Genomic DNA, 17,356 nt, shown 5'->3' with positions numbered 1-17,356 from the left:
GGTTAAAGACAGTACTATTAAGCTATTGCCAGCCACTGCAGCCTGAGTTGGCTCTCCGACCAGGGAGTTGACCCACATGGCGCAGCAGACTTCTTCTGTCTCGCCCGCTGCTCCCCTTAGCAGTATATTTCAGTCGATCCACCTGTTCTGTTCCTCACTCTGTCTATTGTGAATCCTCTCACCGCACCCTGCAACACCTCTGGCGTGTGCCCTGGTTCTTGTATGTATAAATAAATCTTTAAAAAAAAAAGCAAAAAAAAAATGTGGGCACTAAGGGTTAAGATATTAAATAGACATCCTCACACACAGAAGGAAGCCTGTAACATCTCAGAAGAGATCAAAATCCTGCAATTCCATCACAACTGGACTAATACATCTTAGAAGATCATATTCCAAGTCAATCCTGTCTGGACAAGAATGCTCACCTACTGACTGCTGTGTTAAGAAGTGCATTATACTTTGATATGAATGTACTTCTCTAGCATACGATGACACAGTTGTTACTGCTTTGGGCAATGGAGAGTCACATGGACTTGAGTTTGAATCCTGTCTCTACTGCTTTCTAGTTGGGTAAGCATATGCAATGTTATGTTTCAAATTGTGTGCCCCCTCAAAATACTGTGGTCCTAAACACCAGTACCTGTGAATATGACTTTATCTGGAAATAGGATCCTTGTAAATTAGGATGAGGTCATTAAAATGGGCTCTTATACAATATGACAGTGTTCTTATAGAAAGGAAAAATTTGGACACAAAGGCGTACAGGAAGAATATCATGTGAGGCAAGTGATGCATCTGTGAGTCAAGGAATGACAGAGATTTCCAGCAAATTGCTAGAAGCTAACTAAGAAGCACTGAACAGATTCTTTTTTAGTCTACATAATGAACCACCCCAGTCAACACCTTGACCTTAAAATTTTAGACTCCAGAACTAAGAAACTGAAAATTCCTGTTGTTCTACATCACCTAGTCTTTGCTACTTTGTTATGACAGTTGCAGTAAATGAACAGAGAACTTCACATGTCTTAGTTTTCTATGCCTGTTATAAGATGGGATTAAGCATAATAGGATCTAGTTACTAAAGGTTGCTATGAGAGCAGATGTGGTCAAGTGAAACAGAAGCAGAATGAGTAGCCTGTGTTAGATGCTTAATAAGCATTAAGCTATTCTCTCCTTAACATGCCTAGGCTTAGTGATTTGAGCCATTTTAGCTCTACATCTATTGCACATGCACCTTTTCATCTAACACATTTTGCAATTCGAATCCAAAATATAAAAAAGTAACTATGGTGTCATCTTTAAAATGAGCATAATGCTATAATAATAGTCCTATATTAATTATCACTTTAAATTTTGCAATGCAGTAAAAGCGTGGACTCAATTCCACTAATACTTGAAACATAATTGGGCCTTAATTACAATATTAACCACAATAGCAATTTATGATGTGAGTGTATCAATTCAGAACAACCAGAAGCAGGGAGCTTAAGATATAATTCTACCTGTAAAACGCCTACTCATGTTTCAAGACTCGAATTAAGTGTTACTTGCTAGGTGAAGTATTTCCTGACCAATGAGCAGCCAGCCCCTGACCTGCCTGTCTCTAAATGCCAGAGGCAGCGGCTCCTTTTTGCTCCTAATATATGCTGCAATCCAGCCTTTATAGCCTGCCTATAAATTTACTTGGCAACATACATGACTCTACCATGGAAGCACTGGATAGTGTCAGAAACCACTCCTCTTTCATCTTTGAAGGCCCTGCTGCATGCTTAATACTTGAGAGAAAAATGCAATCAAACTGTGAAATGTAATTTTTAAAGGTACAAACAGAATAGGGATTCCTATTTTTGCTCCCATTTCCATAAACCTGGAAGAATTCAAACTTCCAGAAACACATGACAAGGCACTGTCCTTAAACTCCACTATTAGGCTTGTCTCTTCCCTCTTCCAGTCTTCCCTGGCAACCAGGTAAAGTTGAGGTGCCTACGTGAGCCTCTGACTCTCCCGATTCTTTTCTCTTCATAAAATTACCTGGCCCCATGGTCAGAAAACAGTAATAAATCATATCAACTGATCCTCACAAATGGGTATGCAGGCAAACTATCTTAAAAAGCTACCCCCAACAGGTGACACATACTTTAAAAACCAACTGGAAAAGACCAAATGGAGGGATAAAACCATAATCCAAATAGTAGCTAATTAATAATGGATACCTTGAATACTAATGAAGGCTTATTGGAAGATTGTAAGTGCCGAAGGTCTTTTCCTTGTTCTGAGCTAGAGAAGCTGTAGAAATGTTAGCATTCCAAGAACAATATTCTAATACATTTAAGAACTACACTATCAGCAGCAATTTGGTGATAGGCAGAAGGGGACAGAAAAGGACCAAAGTCAGCATAGTGATAGCTTTGGGGTAAAGGTCAGGGCATGCACTGGGAAGGGACAGCACAAAAAGGTCAATGGTGATGGACAAGTTTCAGCTCTTGCTTTGGATGGTGGTTACAGGGTATACCTATATGCAAAATCCACCAAGTTATACACTTACTACTTGAAAACGTTGCTGTAGGTTTTTTATGTTCAACAGAAAGCTTTTAAAATTCAGGATATGAACAGCAGAATCAGCAGAGCTAGGAAGCCAAATTATCTAACCACCAGTTAGAGCCTCTGACCCTTCAAAAACCCTGGGGGTGAGGGAAAATATGGGGGGCATCTGTATTTTAGTTTACATTTAGATGAGAAGAAATTTCAGGCTGGAGACCATTCCCTGAAGATCTGGCAAAGGGCCCTGAATATAACTCACTGCACCCTTTTTGTCCCCAACACCACAGGTGTGAAACAGATGTCATGCTTATCTTTCTTAAAGCAAACAAATTCCTGCCTTCCGAATATTAAGCACGAGCTAGAGAAGTCTTAAATATATTAAAAGCAAAGCAGTGAAGTTCAAAATACAGATAATCGCTTACAAATTACTGATTTCCTTTGGAGAGCAATTACATTTATAAATATGAATACAGTCTATATTAAACCAAGAAAAATGACACTCAAATATCTGTCAAGAGTTTGATGTACCCTTAGGAAAAAAAAAAAATCAAAGCCAGAGCATGCGCACTAACACATCTTTTTGTCAAATGAATTAAAACTGAAAGAGCAAATAGATTTAAGAGACTATGATCTAAAGAAAGTTTAAAATGAATGTGTGGCATGAGTTAACTGGCCATTTCTTTCTTTACAAAACAATGGTCTCTTCTTTAAATCAGGTGCCTACCCCAATAGTATAATTTGTGTGTGTGTGTGTGTGTATCCCCACTATTTTTTTAATTGATAAATTATATTTCTTCATTACTGTACTAAATAATATAACACAGTCATTCTAAAGCACACACCAACAGAAATAAAAAATGGATGCAGTAAAGGGGAAATAAATGGTATTTTTCAAAATATCAGCCTAATCTTTACATTACCAATTGGTAATAATCTACAAAATATATTTTAGGTGTGACTGATGGTTAATAATATACAGCACACTTTCATGAAGCACATCACATTATTTTTATAATTTTTAATTTTCATGCCCAGTTTTAAGTCAGATCCAATCACATGGTCATTCATTTTTACCCATAAGATGACCAACAGTGAAAATGTTGATTAAGACATTTGTCTATTTTGGGAGTGGTGGCTTAGTTACAAACATAATATATAGATTTTCACTTATATAGGTATGCATAAAATGCAACTAATTGCAATCTGCTGAAATCGATTGAATGCTTATGCATTTGGCATTCCCAATGTCACTGGATACCTGCCATATCAGACATGTGACTACCTTGCATACAGATCACTGAAGACACCAACAGTCATGTATATATCCAATATTAATAAGGCTTTCTTTTAATTGATAAAACATAAAAGTAAGATTCTAACATTCTTCCATGAGCCCCAGTGGTTCAATGTTATGGAACCCACTTGGGAGAATAATATTATTATGGATCCCCCCTGGGCCATTTAAAGAAAATATAGATTCCCAAGCCCAAGACTGGAAATCCCAATAGGTTTAGAGAGAGGTCTTGGAATATGAAGTGTTTTAACAGGATAATTTTCAGTCAGGCACTCTATGTCCCTAGTTTTGACAAAATCCAACTTGTTTTGCAGATATGATGGTAACAATCTGCAAATGACCTTTTAGAAAGACATTCGTTCATATTTAGAACACTCCTTTATAGCACAGTAGTCCCTTACCAGGGCTTCACATCAGTGTCATCAGGAGGATTTGTTGAAAGGGCAGGTTTCTGGGCTCCCATGCCAGAAATTCTGATTTAGTAGGTCTAGAGTAGTGGTGCCAAGTGATTCCCACAGCGGCCAACTTTGGACACTAGTATCCTAATGCCTCTCCAATCCAAACTGAAATCAATTTGAGAGGGAGATTCTTGCTACTTCCAGATCTTGCTTATGGGTGACACTCATTAATATTTGTTGGATTAAGGATCCCAGTGGGAAGAATGACAGTTTGATGTTATAGAAGCAGGAAAGTAAGAGATGAGCCTCAGATCTGTCCTAAGTAGCTTTATGGGCTGCCCATAGGGCAACTAAGGTCTGATCCCCTCACTTCTGATAATCAAGTTCTGGTTTATATTCAATAGCAATTTCTTCCCCACTTTTAGAATAAAAGTTTCCTATGGAGCTTTGAATTAGGGCAATGGAAACATGAGCTATTCAGACAAAGCAGAAATTAAGTGGGAACTTTCGGAGAGCTATTATCTTTTTCATTAAATTTGTACATAGGAGGATGCAGGTTATGAATCAGTCCTATCCCTGTACTTTTCAGGTATGGGAACCACTAAATTCCTACAGTTTTCTCACACTAGGTTGGTTTAGAACCTGTATTTCCCAATCAAAATAACATGCCTGTTTGTCAATTTCTGTCTGTAAAAAATTGAGACCACTGAGTTGTCAAGTCCCAGTCATGTCTGATTTTCTATTTGTTTCTACATAAGTCAACTATCTTTGTGTCTCACTTTCTTTTATGTAAGAGATGTATTGTGTCATACCTCTTGTACCTCTTTTAACTATTACCCTATGTTGATATTGCTCCTTTTCTGATATGGTGGACATCCTCTAAAACAGTCAACAAATTAAAATTTTCAATCCATTGTCAACTTTTAAAACCTCTGTGGTGTTACTTGCTCACACATTCAACTATTTCTAATATTTTCCCAGTTTAACACTATTTTTCTGATATTTTTCAACGTGCAGGAGAAATAAGAAAGAGTTCTTTACAAAGCCACATGAAAACTACTTCTGAACACTGCTTTACTTTAATCAACAAATTTTAGCTTTCCACAGAATTAATTCATCTGAACAGTTCAGAAACATTTTTCTTCTGTTTTGAATTCCTCTGACTTACCATAAAGACTGAGCACCTTGGAATTCATTAAATTTGCTACATGTGAGTTTTCCTACCAACATGTTAAGGTATTCCAAACCTAAATAAGGTTCAAGAACAAATGACCTCCTGGCATCTTCTTTGACTCATCTCACCGTTCCACTCCAGTTCATGATTTCAATAGGCATAAGACAATGAAAACCCTACACATCACTAGGAAAGTTCCAGAGTAAAGATGCATTTGATCACATGAACAAAAAGCACCTTCAAAGTAAACTTTCACTATATATGCATTGCCATGTATAGACTTCAAATAGAAAATTTTTTTACCAGACTGGGATTTTTGAAATAACTTCTGAACGAACCCTTTTCTTACCAGTATACCAACTGATTAGAAAGTGGAGAATTCTATAAACTGAAACTCATTCCAAAGAGAAAAGAGGCATACACAATCTGAGGTATAGCTTTAAAACAGCACACACAAGCTACTCACATTACACAGATCTCAAATGGATGGCAAATCACTTGAGTACTGAGTTAATTAAAGGATACAAAAGAAGTATGATGGCAGTTTTCGTTTCCCAGATTCTGTTGTTAAAAAAAACTTCTTAGGATCTTCACCTTCTTACTTGATTTCAAGGTTATCAACTTCAAATTTGTGTCAAAGTCATGTTTCCTTTTCATATGTCCTATTCAGTTCACAAAATATTCAGTTATACATTGTATCCCCTTTGAAAAGGCCAAAGAGAAACAGGCAGCAGGCCACTTGTTCAAGCTTATCTCCAACTTCCTTTACTCAGAGCCTTTAATTAAATGAAAGTTGTGTGCCTTCTCTGGACCAATTTTTGAATTATACATATTCTCTGGCTTTGTTCCTTGCAGGAGGGGAAAAAAGAACATGTTCACCTCTACAGATCAAATAAAATGTGATGACACAGCAATTACATACGGCAGGTAACTTGCATGAATCTAGATGAGAATAAAAGGCCACAAACATTTTCTGAAGACAGTAATAGTATGCTAATATGGAGTTTCCTTTCATTTTACTCTACATGTGTTCAAGGACCTTCTAGTCATTAAAAGAGACTGGGTGCTAAACTAAAAAGGTGAAGACATTAAGTTCATACTAAAGGTTGTCTATCCTGTAGGAGACATTATAGTGTTTCCTTCCATCTCGACTTTACAGGAGGTGATTAATAACCACTGCAATTTTCCATTGCACAGACAGAAGGATTTACTTTTGAACATAGCTTGTTTACACTTAAAGGACCGTATGCATACATATATACACATATGCATACATATATATACATATATACCATAATAAATAAATAAATGATATGAATAAATAAATGGTATATATTTATATATATATATATATATATATATATATATATATAAATGGTACACTCTAGAATGTTTTGCTTCCCCATCCCCTGCCCAACAGATAAGGGCAAGTAGCAGCAAAGCTATTAATTGCCAAGCAGGTTGTAATACCCATAGCCACCAAAACCTGACCTGGTATTTTTTTTTTAATTATGTAGACACTTGCTTCAAGTGGGCATGTTTTCTCTAATTCTGGGAAAGAGCAACATTCGTGGCCTTCTTCCTTCCTTTTTTTAAAAAAATAAGTTAAAGCAGGCTTTTCATCAGTATATAATTCACCCTCTTTCACCATAAAACAGCATTATTATGTTAACATGTTATATTAAATATGAAACACTCAGAGGTGGCTTGCAGAGGTAATTGTCTTACTTTCAGCAGGCTTCTAAGAAAAGCAAGTTTAGCTTCCCAATATGAAATATAGTAATTAATGGAGTGTCAGGTTACTAATGCACATGTAAAAAAATATGAGTGAAATTAGCTATGCATCCCACTGTTTTAACTGCAGACTGGAGCTAAATAACTGTGCTGGGTTTTTAGTATTTGTGTAAATCTCAACCTGAAATCCATTTTAAGAGGCAGGGGAGGGAGAGGTGAGGATAGGCAAAGAGAAAAGCTTACTGCGTTTATGAACTCAAAGGCTGCTGCTGGAATGATTTATATCTAGAACGAAGGGGTCCTACTATCCTGAGGCACGGACTATCTCTGAAGATCTCAGCTTTGACAACAGGCATCCAAGACAGGGTGAAGTGCATATTATATAAGGTGACAGCTGGATGGGGTAGGAAAGTCTTATATAACACTGAACTTCATGCAAGTCTGGAACTGCAAAGTATTCAGGGATGCGATTTAAATAACAAGAAATTGGGTATGTGAATCAACGAATCAAAAAAAAAAAAAACAAAAAAAAAAAAACCCTGCATTCTAGAAGCTACTTTGAAATTCAGTATAGTGCAATAATATAGAAGTAAATGGGGTTGTGTCAGTCAGCATATTTTAAACAAAACAATATGATTTCTATTTGAGATGAAGCTTGCAAATCCAGCAGATATGGGCTCTAATTCTGGGTTCTACTTGTGGCTGAGGCACTTACACACACAGGCAAATGACTCTTCCAAAGTCCAATATATCATCCATAATATGAAGGGTCAATTTTATATTCAGTAAATGCCCAATAAAGAGTAGTGATAATTATTAGCTGATTTTTCTCCATGTATGCTGGAATTATAAAACATCTTTCCACGGAAGAACAGCCTAAACACTCTAGAAAAGTAATAAACATCTACACTAAACTTAAGGATATTCTTGCAAAAGGCTTTTTCAATATTCTTCCTTTGAATGAAATTATACAAAGATTTTTGCAGGAAATGTGAATAGTACAGACTGCAGATGATACATGAATTCTGAAAGTTTGATTTTAAGAAAATCAGCACTTAACAGCGGCAGAAAGTTTCCCTATTGAATGTAGGGGAAGAAGACTTCAACTTAAATTCAAGGTAACACATAGGTCTAATCTAGAATTCCAGTGCTGATTAATTGGTGGTATCTTCTTGACTCTGATCTTCCAGAAGGATTAGGAAATCCTATCAGACTCAGAGGGAAGGAATCTATAATCAATTGGTGAGGTCTGGCATGAACTCAAAAAAGTATGCATATAAGGTAACTATTTTTGTTCCATTATACACCTTGTTAACTTCCCTACCAAAAGAGTTCAGTGGAAAGTGGACAGTCACGGAATGGAGAAAAACAGAAGAAGTCCTTTAAGATTCATCCCTACATGCATTTTCAAAGCATGGATAGGGCAGAGTGGATGAGAGCACAAGGATGTCCTTTGGGGGAGACACTCTGGTATCATCTATTGTCAACATCATCTCATTGAAGTCTTGTCCCAATTCTATTTTTCCCTAATTGGTTATAATTTGCCTTCTGCAGAGGGTATACATTGGGTAGGAGCTTGGGTGAAGTAACTGGAACATGCTAATATTGATAGTTAAGGCCTATTAAGAGAAGACCTAAAACACCTTTTTCAAGGGAATAAGTGGACAATAATGGTAAGCGCTAAGTGACTTTCATTCTAGATGTCCCAGGCTATCGTAACTCATTACTCAGAGCACCTGACATGGTATAGAAAACAGAGGTTTTCAGGCACTGCAATCTACTTCCATTCTCCACTTACATGCTCTCTGATTTGTAGGTATTTAAATCTAAAAGCTGGACAAAATCAGGTTGGACAATATATAATTCATGTGTTTTGAAGAATTTGGAAAAGCCAGTACAGTGAGGAGAAAACTGCATCAGTTCCTTTTCTGTTTCTTGGCTAAGGACGGTACAAGCTCACTCTATACCATCTTTGGAGCCTCCAAGTGGGTAAATTTAAATTTCCTTCAGATAAATGTTTTCCCAAATGAGAAAATGCTATTTTTAATGAAACCAAATAGCCTTAATTGGTTGTGATGGGAAGTAAACTCAGAGATAAACACTGCATAAATAATTCAAGTCTTTCCATCTGGGGAAACTTCTTTCTGAATTGGATAACGAATATTCGACCTAAGACAGAGTCTGCGTCATCTGAAAAGTAACAACTGCAATCTAAGCTAAGAATCAAAGACACAGCTAAGAGCTCACAAGTTACACTAGTGAAGTTTCAAGATACGGTGACCCTCACCCTGCAAGGCCAACTCCTCCCCATTCTTGCAGTGAGAACAAATTAAAACACTTATCCCATCAGGGTCACACTTTTTATCCTCTCCACCACAATGCTGTTTAATTTAAAATAATTACTATGTGCAGGCTTGATTAAAAGGATGGGTAAGAAATGGTCCCAAGTTTCCAGGACATACATAATAAAATCCATTAAGTATTAAGGGCTATAATAAACATACAGGAAAAAGTAAATAAGAATACAGAAGAGTAATTAATTCCAATTGGTGAAGAGGGAAAGCTTAATGGAAGACTTGGCATTTGGGCTGTGTAGCAATATATCTGAGATTACAGGGATATTAACAATAATGACAATATGGCTGCATAATATATGTTATTGATTTTTTTTTAATTAATAGCTACAGCTAAGATTTCATGAGTATTTACTGTGCAGCAGGTCCTGAACTGCCTTGAATGTAACAGCTAATATAATTTGATGATAATCTCATGAAGCAAGCATCAAAACAAACTCAGTTTTAAGGAAGAGGAATCTCAGCACAGGGAGGTTAAGTGACTTGCTTCGTAATGCACAGCTAGTAAGGAGCAAATCTGAGAACCTGCATTCCTAACCTGATTCCTGAAATCCTGTGTCTGAAATTGGCATTTGAAATGTGGCAATGAAGTAGAAAGATTCCAAAGAGAGAATTGAAGTTAAGAGGGACCTGTTGTTGGGTAGAAGGTACTGGCTCCATGATCACTGGGAGCAAATTATCCTCCAATTGCCTGACCCAATAAAATTGACAGTCTGAACCATTATGTTCCCTGTTGCTTTTACCTCTTTGGATGCATTAACCATTTTTGCTGGACCTCTATGATCTTTGAAAAGTTGCACTGCTTCCTAGTGACCTTTGATGGGGATTTCAAAACCTCATTTCACCCACAATTTTGTTTGATCTGTCATGTATTTTCTTCCTTACTAGATTATGCCATCCATTGGATCTGAATTTTGTCATTTTTGGAATGGAAAAAAACCTATCATGATCCCAATAATAAAACTGGCAGAACTTTAGAAAAAAATTTAAGCCATAACTAAAGCTTAGTCTAATATACCTAAGTCAAGATGCCCTAAGTTCTAAGCACATGATCAAGTCCTCTGATTTGCCGAATTGCAAAGAGTGCCAAAAAACACCTTTTAAAACAGGACAAAATCTTCTCTACCCTTTAAAAAGAAAACAAAACAATTTTCCTTCTCTGTTGACTTTCTTTATTCTCTCATGCAAAGGGTTCCATAGTGATTGCATAAGGGGAAAATTCTAATTGCATTATCCCAAGGCAGATATAAAAATTCTTTAATAAAATAAACACTGCTTAAAATCATTCTGAAATAGGCAGAAAAGTCATTTGGTGATAATTGAATGTTGATTTAAAAAGTCTTGATGCTAGAGAGAGAAAATAGGATATGAAAATAAACAATATTGCACTTAGGAAGACAAAACGCTGCAGGTATATCTATAGAGTTGATTCAACAAAATAAATATAGACGCCTAATGGAAAACATTGGGCTTCCTTATATTTGTTGAGATAATTTTTATATGATCAAATTAAATAGAATATGAAAATGAGTTCTGCCTTTCCTTATGCTTTCTGTCTGCTAAAAATGAAAATTTCAAACTGATGACCTGCCCCCCTACACCTAATAACCTACTTGACACATGTTGCTTAACAACAAAGAATTGCACTCTGAAAATTATCTTCCACTTGGAAACTTAATTTTATTACAGTGTGATTAATTATAAGGAAGTAGAGGATTTGAGCTTGTCAAGATGTGGGTCAAAAGATACAAGGTCACAAACTGAATTTCTACACTCTGCTTGCTCCTTGAGGCGCAAACACGACATAAATTTACTCAAGCAGGCAACCAATATTTACTGAGCACCTGCTTTGTGCCAAGGCATGTGCTGAACCACACAGGGATGAACAGGACCCACAAGTTACCATCTCCAGCAAACTCATGGTCTCAGGAGAAAGACAAAGGAGGAAAAAAACCACTTTCAGCATGGGGTATAAGAAATTGTTAGAGGAGCAGCCAGGCAAAGCTAAGTCCTATGCGTCCAGATTCATGGGTCAGTCACTCTGGGCCCTGTGACCCTCAACGTGCCACCTCTGGGTGGCGTGGGCGTGGATTAGGGCTGTATGCATCAGAATGTGACATAGGCTGGCTCGTGCAGTCTTCAGAGCTGCCCCACACCACATTCCCACCAGGACACCAGAAGGAGCAGTACAGTGCCCTGGTCCAAACTATAACCTGACATCGGAGCTGGGGATGCTGGAAAGGGGCTGAGTAGCCCCGAGTGTTTTAAAACGATCTCTTAGCAGTGGATGGCAACTTGTGTGGCTCTAGTCCCACAAGTGATCTCCTGGGCTCTTCTCCATGCAGCCAGATCCCACTGACCCTCCAGCCCCTTCCTCTTTCACCCTCTTCCAAGTGTTGGGCCAGCTCCTGCTGACCTTGGTGAGCAGGACAGCTGCCATCTTGCCATGGCAAATCCTGTTTGGACTTGGGTATCTGCCCAACGGATACTGTCTGGGGTAGGGCAGACTGCATCTACTCATGTGTCAGCCTATAAAGTCTCTCTCAAACTCTCTCTCTCTCTCAACTCTCATTTTTCTCACTCCCTATGTAAATAAATTTTGTCGTTTTTATTTCTTTCTGTGTGTCTTGCACCACAGGTGAGTACCTACCAATCAGGTCACTCAGTTTCCCCTGGGCTTGCTCCATTTCACTAATAAAGGACAAATGAAATTTCCATAAGAGCACCAAGTAGAGGTACTGGAGTAGGAATTGGGGCTTTTAGGAGAAAACAATTAAGAGTGAGACCCATAAGATAACTGACAGTAAAGACTGGCCACAGAGGGGTTGGGGTTGGGTAGCAGAGGGATAGGAAGAAAATTTCATACAAATATCAGGCCTAAAGACCAATAATATAGGAAGAGCGCATAAGATCTGGAATCACTGTCAGATGATCAGAGAGACCAAATACAGAAAAGACACCTTGTAGAAATCACATATCTTTTAAAACATGGACAGTCACCCTAGGACTTGTTTTGAAGGCAGTGGCCACTGGAATCCCACCTTCAATGTCCAGGTTTATTCTATACCAGTCAATAGGCATGGTTTCAGGAGAGTAACAGAAACACTGTTAGTAACAGAAACACTGTTCACATCTCAGCCTCCATTACTTGCCCAGCTCTGAGCTTACCTCAAGCCCAAGGAGTGGTGGAAGTAACCGGCATGCAAGGCATGCTGGATTTTCAGTGACCCTCTGAGAGGCAGCATACAAAGCAGTCAAGAGGTGAGGCAGGTCTGGGTCTGACCTCAGTTCAACCATTTCTGAGTTAAAACTGTGAATAAACTAAAGTGTATCCATTAAAGAGGGATGATGATGATGATAAAGAATGAAGAAAAGGCTGTGAGGGTTAAGTGAGAAAATGCAAAGTACTTAGCACTGTGCCAATCACATGGTAATAGTCAACCCAAGAGTTACCATCGCTGTATTTACCCCCATCATCACAATCCTCATCACCATTACCTTCAACATCACTGCCACCAACACTACCATTATGAGTATCACCACAATCACTATCACTGTCACAACTATCACCACCACCATCGTATCTGGGCATAAAGGTCAGTGGAAGATTTTGCAGGCAGATATAATTTCCTTTTCATTTACCACATTAATACAGAAAATCTCCCTGAATGTCAAATGGGGGTAGGGGTGCCCCAAAGTTATTTCTAAGCACAAGGGGAAAATATAAATATTCATTAGAAGGGCCACAGATTGTATCTGAAGGAAGATATTTTAGAGTTACCAGGCATTACAAATGAAATCTGAGAGCATTCTTAATCTTTTGTTAATTTCAAACTAAAATTCAAATTGCAAAAATTTGTGGATGGTATCACCTCAATTTTTTGACAACAACCCACTCACATGAAGAAAAATATGCCATCGTTCTTTAAGTACCACAAGGAAAGAAACACCATTCTGTGTTCTGGATGTATCAAATCTGGCATCCAAAGCTGCTTCTAAATCTCCAACTCAATCTTGGAAGCACTGCTGCAAAGAATTAACTCTGCAACTCAACTGCACAAAAAGCTAATATAAAAACAGTAAATATTTAATGCATATTTAATATATTGTGGGTGCTAAGCAGAAAACTTCGATGTGCATCAGCTCATTTAATTCTCAAAACTACTCGAGAGGGCTTGCAAATGCGGACACCGCTGGACCTCCCGCGTTGCGCTGGCATATAAACCCTGCCGAGTTTTTTGATATCGCTGTGGAAGATGAGGCTGGGTGGCATCTACTTCCAGCTGTTTGCAGACAAAATTTCAAAGACAGCAGAGGACTTGGGAGAAAGGATTTGGTTATAAAGATTCCTGCTTTCACAGAACTATTCCCGGATATTTGTACAACGTGCTGACTTCACACACCATAATGTCATTAGAGGTAGGTCCATCCATGGTGAGAAATTTGATGATGAGAATTCCACGCTGAATCATGCAGGTCCCACGCATCTTGTCAATGGCAAATGCTTGACCCAGATGGTTCCTAGTTATTCATATGTACAGCCAAGACTAAGTGGTGGACAGAAAGCCTGTGGTCTTTGGTATGGTAAAGGAGGGCATGAATATTGTGGAGGCCATGGAGGACTTTGGGTCCAGAGATGGCAAGACACAAGACGATCACCACTGTTGACTGTCGACAAATCTAATAAATTTCACTTGTATTTTGTATTAACCACCAAGCCATTCCTTCTGTAGCTCATTCATCCCATTCATCCCCACTTGCTTGAAATATCTTGTAATCTTTATGCTCTAGTTTTTTGGGTTCTGTATTTTCCTTATCCCCTTCCAAGTCTAGCTGGATTGCAAAGTTTATGATTATGAAATCACAATCATAGACAAAACACCACCACAACAAAAAGAATCAGATACTACTACTCACATTTTACAGAAAAAGAGACTGACATACAGAGAGGTTAAGTGTCTTGACTCAAACTCACAAAATAGGCACAGCCTCAAAGCTTGGTCTATTCAACGTTATCATCTTGTGTCTAACACCAACATTTGCCTCCAGCAGCTAACCCCAGGATTAGCCTAAGGGAGTCACCTAATCAAGCCCAACACCATTACTGAAAATATGATAGGTACATCTGGCTTGAAAAGCTACATGCTGCAGACACTACAATGGAGTTGTCAAAAAATAGAATTCAAGGTGTGGACACAACTCTACCGAACATCACTGCCCAAGGTGTGAATTCCTGTACTTTACTGTCCTATGAAGAACATGGAGAATCATGTGCAACTTAGAATAAACTCTGGAATGACAGATTGACTTTTCATAATGTCTCAGAGCTTCCCTGGGAAACCAAATTATATGTCTTAATCATTACCCCACAGCACGTTCCCCATAGGTGCTCGTGCTAGACAAATATATTTCTTCAAATGTGCCTTTTTATCTCGCATCTTACAAAACATTAAAACTGATATTTGGGGAAAAATTGCCTCCAATTTGTGAAACTTGGAATCTACTTTGGTGTATGAAATATAAATATGCTTAGAAAATGAAAACGCTTTCTTCTTATGTTCATTAGGAGGAGTCTTTCAAAATTTAGAAGCAATGCTCATGTTATGTTTAATACACAGATGCACCAAGCAGCTATAAAAGCAACTTTTTAAATATTAAAGACTTGGAGCTGGTTGTCGGCTGAAAAAGTAACTACTTATAAAAATACTTAACACTGAAAACGATCAGAAACCAGCAATTTCTTATTAAATCTATTTAATGTCAAGAATGTCTCACTGAGTGGAATAACTTTTTAAAATATTTAACACATACAGTCACTTGGAGGCTGAGAAGATATTTTTTATTAAACATACTTAATGATTAGCACTGCTCTAATGCTGGGTGGGGAGAGGCAAATGCTATAACTACTACAAAGCAGAGGTGCCAAATGTTTACAGAGCCATGTTGGCAGAAGGTGGGATCCATCTAGAGCTTATTTACGGACCACCAGCTATTTAAGTCCCACATCTGATCACCCCAAATATATTCTGAAATCAGTTTAACACACAGCCACATTCGTTTAACTATCACCTATGAAATTAATTCCTTGGGATGACAACTATTAGTTCTGTCATACACTAACTTCACATCTACCAATAATGGATCAGAAGTTCAAACATGCACAAGACCATGCTGAAGGAGAAGGAAAACATGGAACAATTGCCAAAGTCTTGGGAAAACATTGTATGCTTTCACGCTACTATGCATCGTGCTCCAACAGTTTTATTAGCACGAACGTATGTTTTTATTTCCCTATTGCATGAAAACAAGATATGGTAAGACATTTTCCAGAAGTTTCCTAATTAAAAAAAAAATAACCTTTAAAAACTAAAGCTGTATATGTAAACACATCTACTTAAAAAAAAAATCCTTTCAGATTCCTTCAGGTACCTCATTTCAGTTGCCTCAAATATGATGACTGAGAAACAAATCATGCTAAAATGCAAACTGGTCCAACCACTATGGCAAGCTCTGTGGAGGTTCCTCAAATTACTAAAAATGGAGCTACCGTATGACCCAGCAATTCCACTCCTAGGAATTAACCCAAAGGACACAAAAACATTAATTAGAAAGAAAACCTGTAGCCTGTGTTCATTACAGCACTCTATACAATAACCAAGATATGGAAACAACCTAAATGCCTCAAAATGGATGAATGGATCAAGAAGATGAGGTATATATACACTATGGAATACTATTCCACTGGAAATAGAAGTGATTACGCTCAGTGAAGTAAGTCAGAAAGAAAAATATCAGATGGTTTCACTTAAAGGAGGAACAAAGGGAAACCAAAGAAAGGGTCAAAAAAAGAGAGAAAAAAACCTGCAGGCAAACTATAGACCTGAGGCATAAAGCAGGGGTGGGGAGGGAGATGGGTCAAAATAGGGAAGGAATGAGCCCAAGGGACTATGGTGAGGATTCACGGGTGATGTGGTGGTAGAAGATTTATGAGGGCTACAAATGAGTGAAAAAAATCAAACATTATATAAAAATAAACAATAATATAATCAAACATTATATAAAATAAAAATAAAAAAAGTTCAATAAAAAAATAAAGTTGGTTAACAAACAAAAAAAGAAACAAATCACCCTAAGCATTCATCAGGCAAATTGTAATACATTAAATCAAATGCTTTGCCAAGAATACACCAAGTGCTGCTAACTTATTTTAGTGTGTTTTTCTAACTTTGAACAGAGCCCTGCATCAACTACTTAGCACATGTGTGGAGGGCCTTCTGAAGAAAAAAGAAAAAAAAATTTCCTGTTAAAAATGACACATCTTGGGATAGATTGCTTCCTTTAATCTCCAAAACAAATCCACAAGACAAGCAGCTTGGTTCCCATTTAGCAGGTCAGGAAATTGGTTCAGAAAAGTTAAATAACTATCCAAACAGTAACTTAAATTAGAACACAAGTGAACTCTGGTTTATTTAACTTCATGTTCTGTCTCTAATCTTTCAATTAAAGATCAGGAATAATGTCTGAATGCTTGCCTCCCCCATTATGTTGGCGTGCCAACCTCCAATGAGATGGCATTGGAGATTGGACCTTTGGAAGGTAATCACGGTTAGATAAATTCAGGGGAGTCCTTGTGATGGGATTAGTGTCTTCAAGAAGATCCCAGAGGACTTGCTCTTTCTTGTGACAGAGGTCACAAGAGCACCCAGTGAGATGACTGCCTTTAAGCCAAGAAAGACACCTCAAAAGGAAGTCTATCTTGCCAGCACTTTGATATTGAACTTGCGTCCTCCAAAACAGTGAGGAACTAATACACTTGTTACAGCTAATCATTTCCTGGTTAGATTAGAAAAGTTAATTAGAG

At 37.8% G+C, this 17,356-nt stretch overlaps 1 protein-coding gene and 1 long non-coding RNA gene across 5 annotated transcripts in view; one reads left to right on the top strand and one right to left on the bottom strand.

The window, feature by feature from the left end:
- The window catches only part of PTPRG (protein tyrosine phosphatase receptor type G), a 671,624-nt gene that overhangs the window by 216,144 nt on the left and 438,124 nt on the right, over positions 1-17,356 (bottom strand). The window lies entirely within an intron of this gene.
- Positions 1-17,356, top strand: part of LOC119230696 (uncharacterized) — a 72,354-nt gene that overhangs the window by 8,210 nt on the left and 46,788 nt on the right. The window contains exons 2-3 of one of the 2 annotated variants that reach the window (XR_008551862.1): positions 310-570; positions 6,263-6,334. This is a non-coding gene — a long non-coding RNA (uncharacterized LOC119230696). The remainder of the gene's footprint in view (positions 1-309; positions 571-6,262; positions 6,335-17,356) is intronic. The other variant, XR_005121796.2, reaches the window with a different exon arrangement.

Source organism: Talpa occidentalis, unplaced genomic scaffold, assembly GCF_014898055.3.
Source record: "Talpa occidentalis isolate TD23 unplaced genomic scaffold, MPIMG_talOcc4v2.1 talOcc4.10, whole genome shotgun sequence".
Taxonomy (NCBI): domain Eukaryota; kingdom Metazoa; phylum Chordata; class Mammalia; order Eulipotyphla; family Talpidae; genus Talpa; species Talpa occidentalis.
This window is presented reverse-complemented; position numbering and strand designations above follow the sequence as displayed.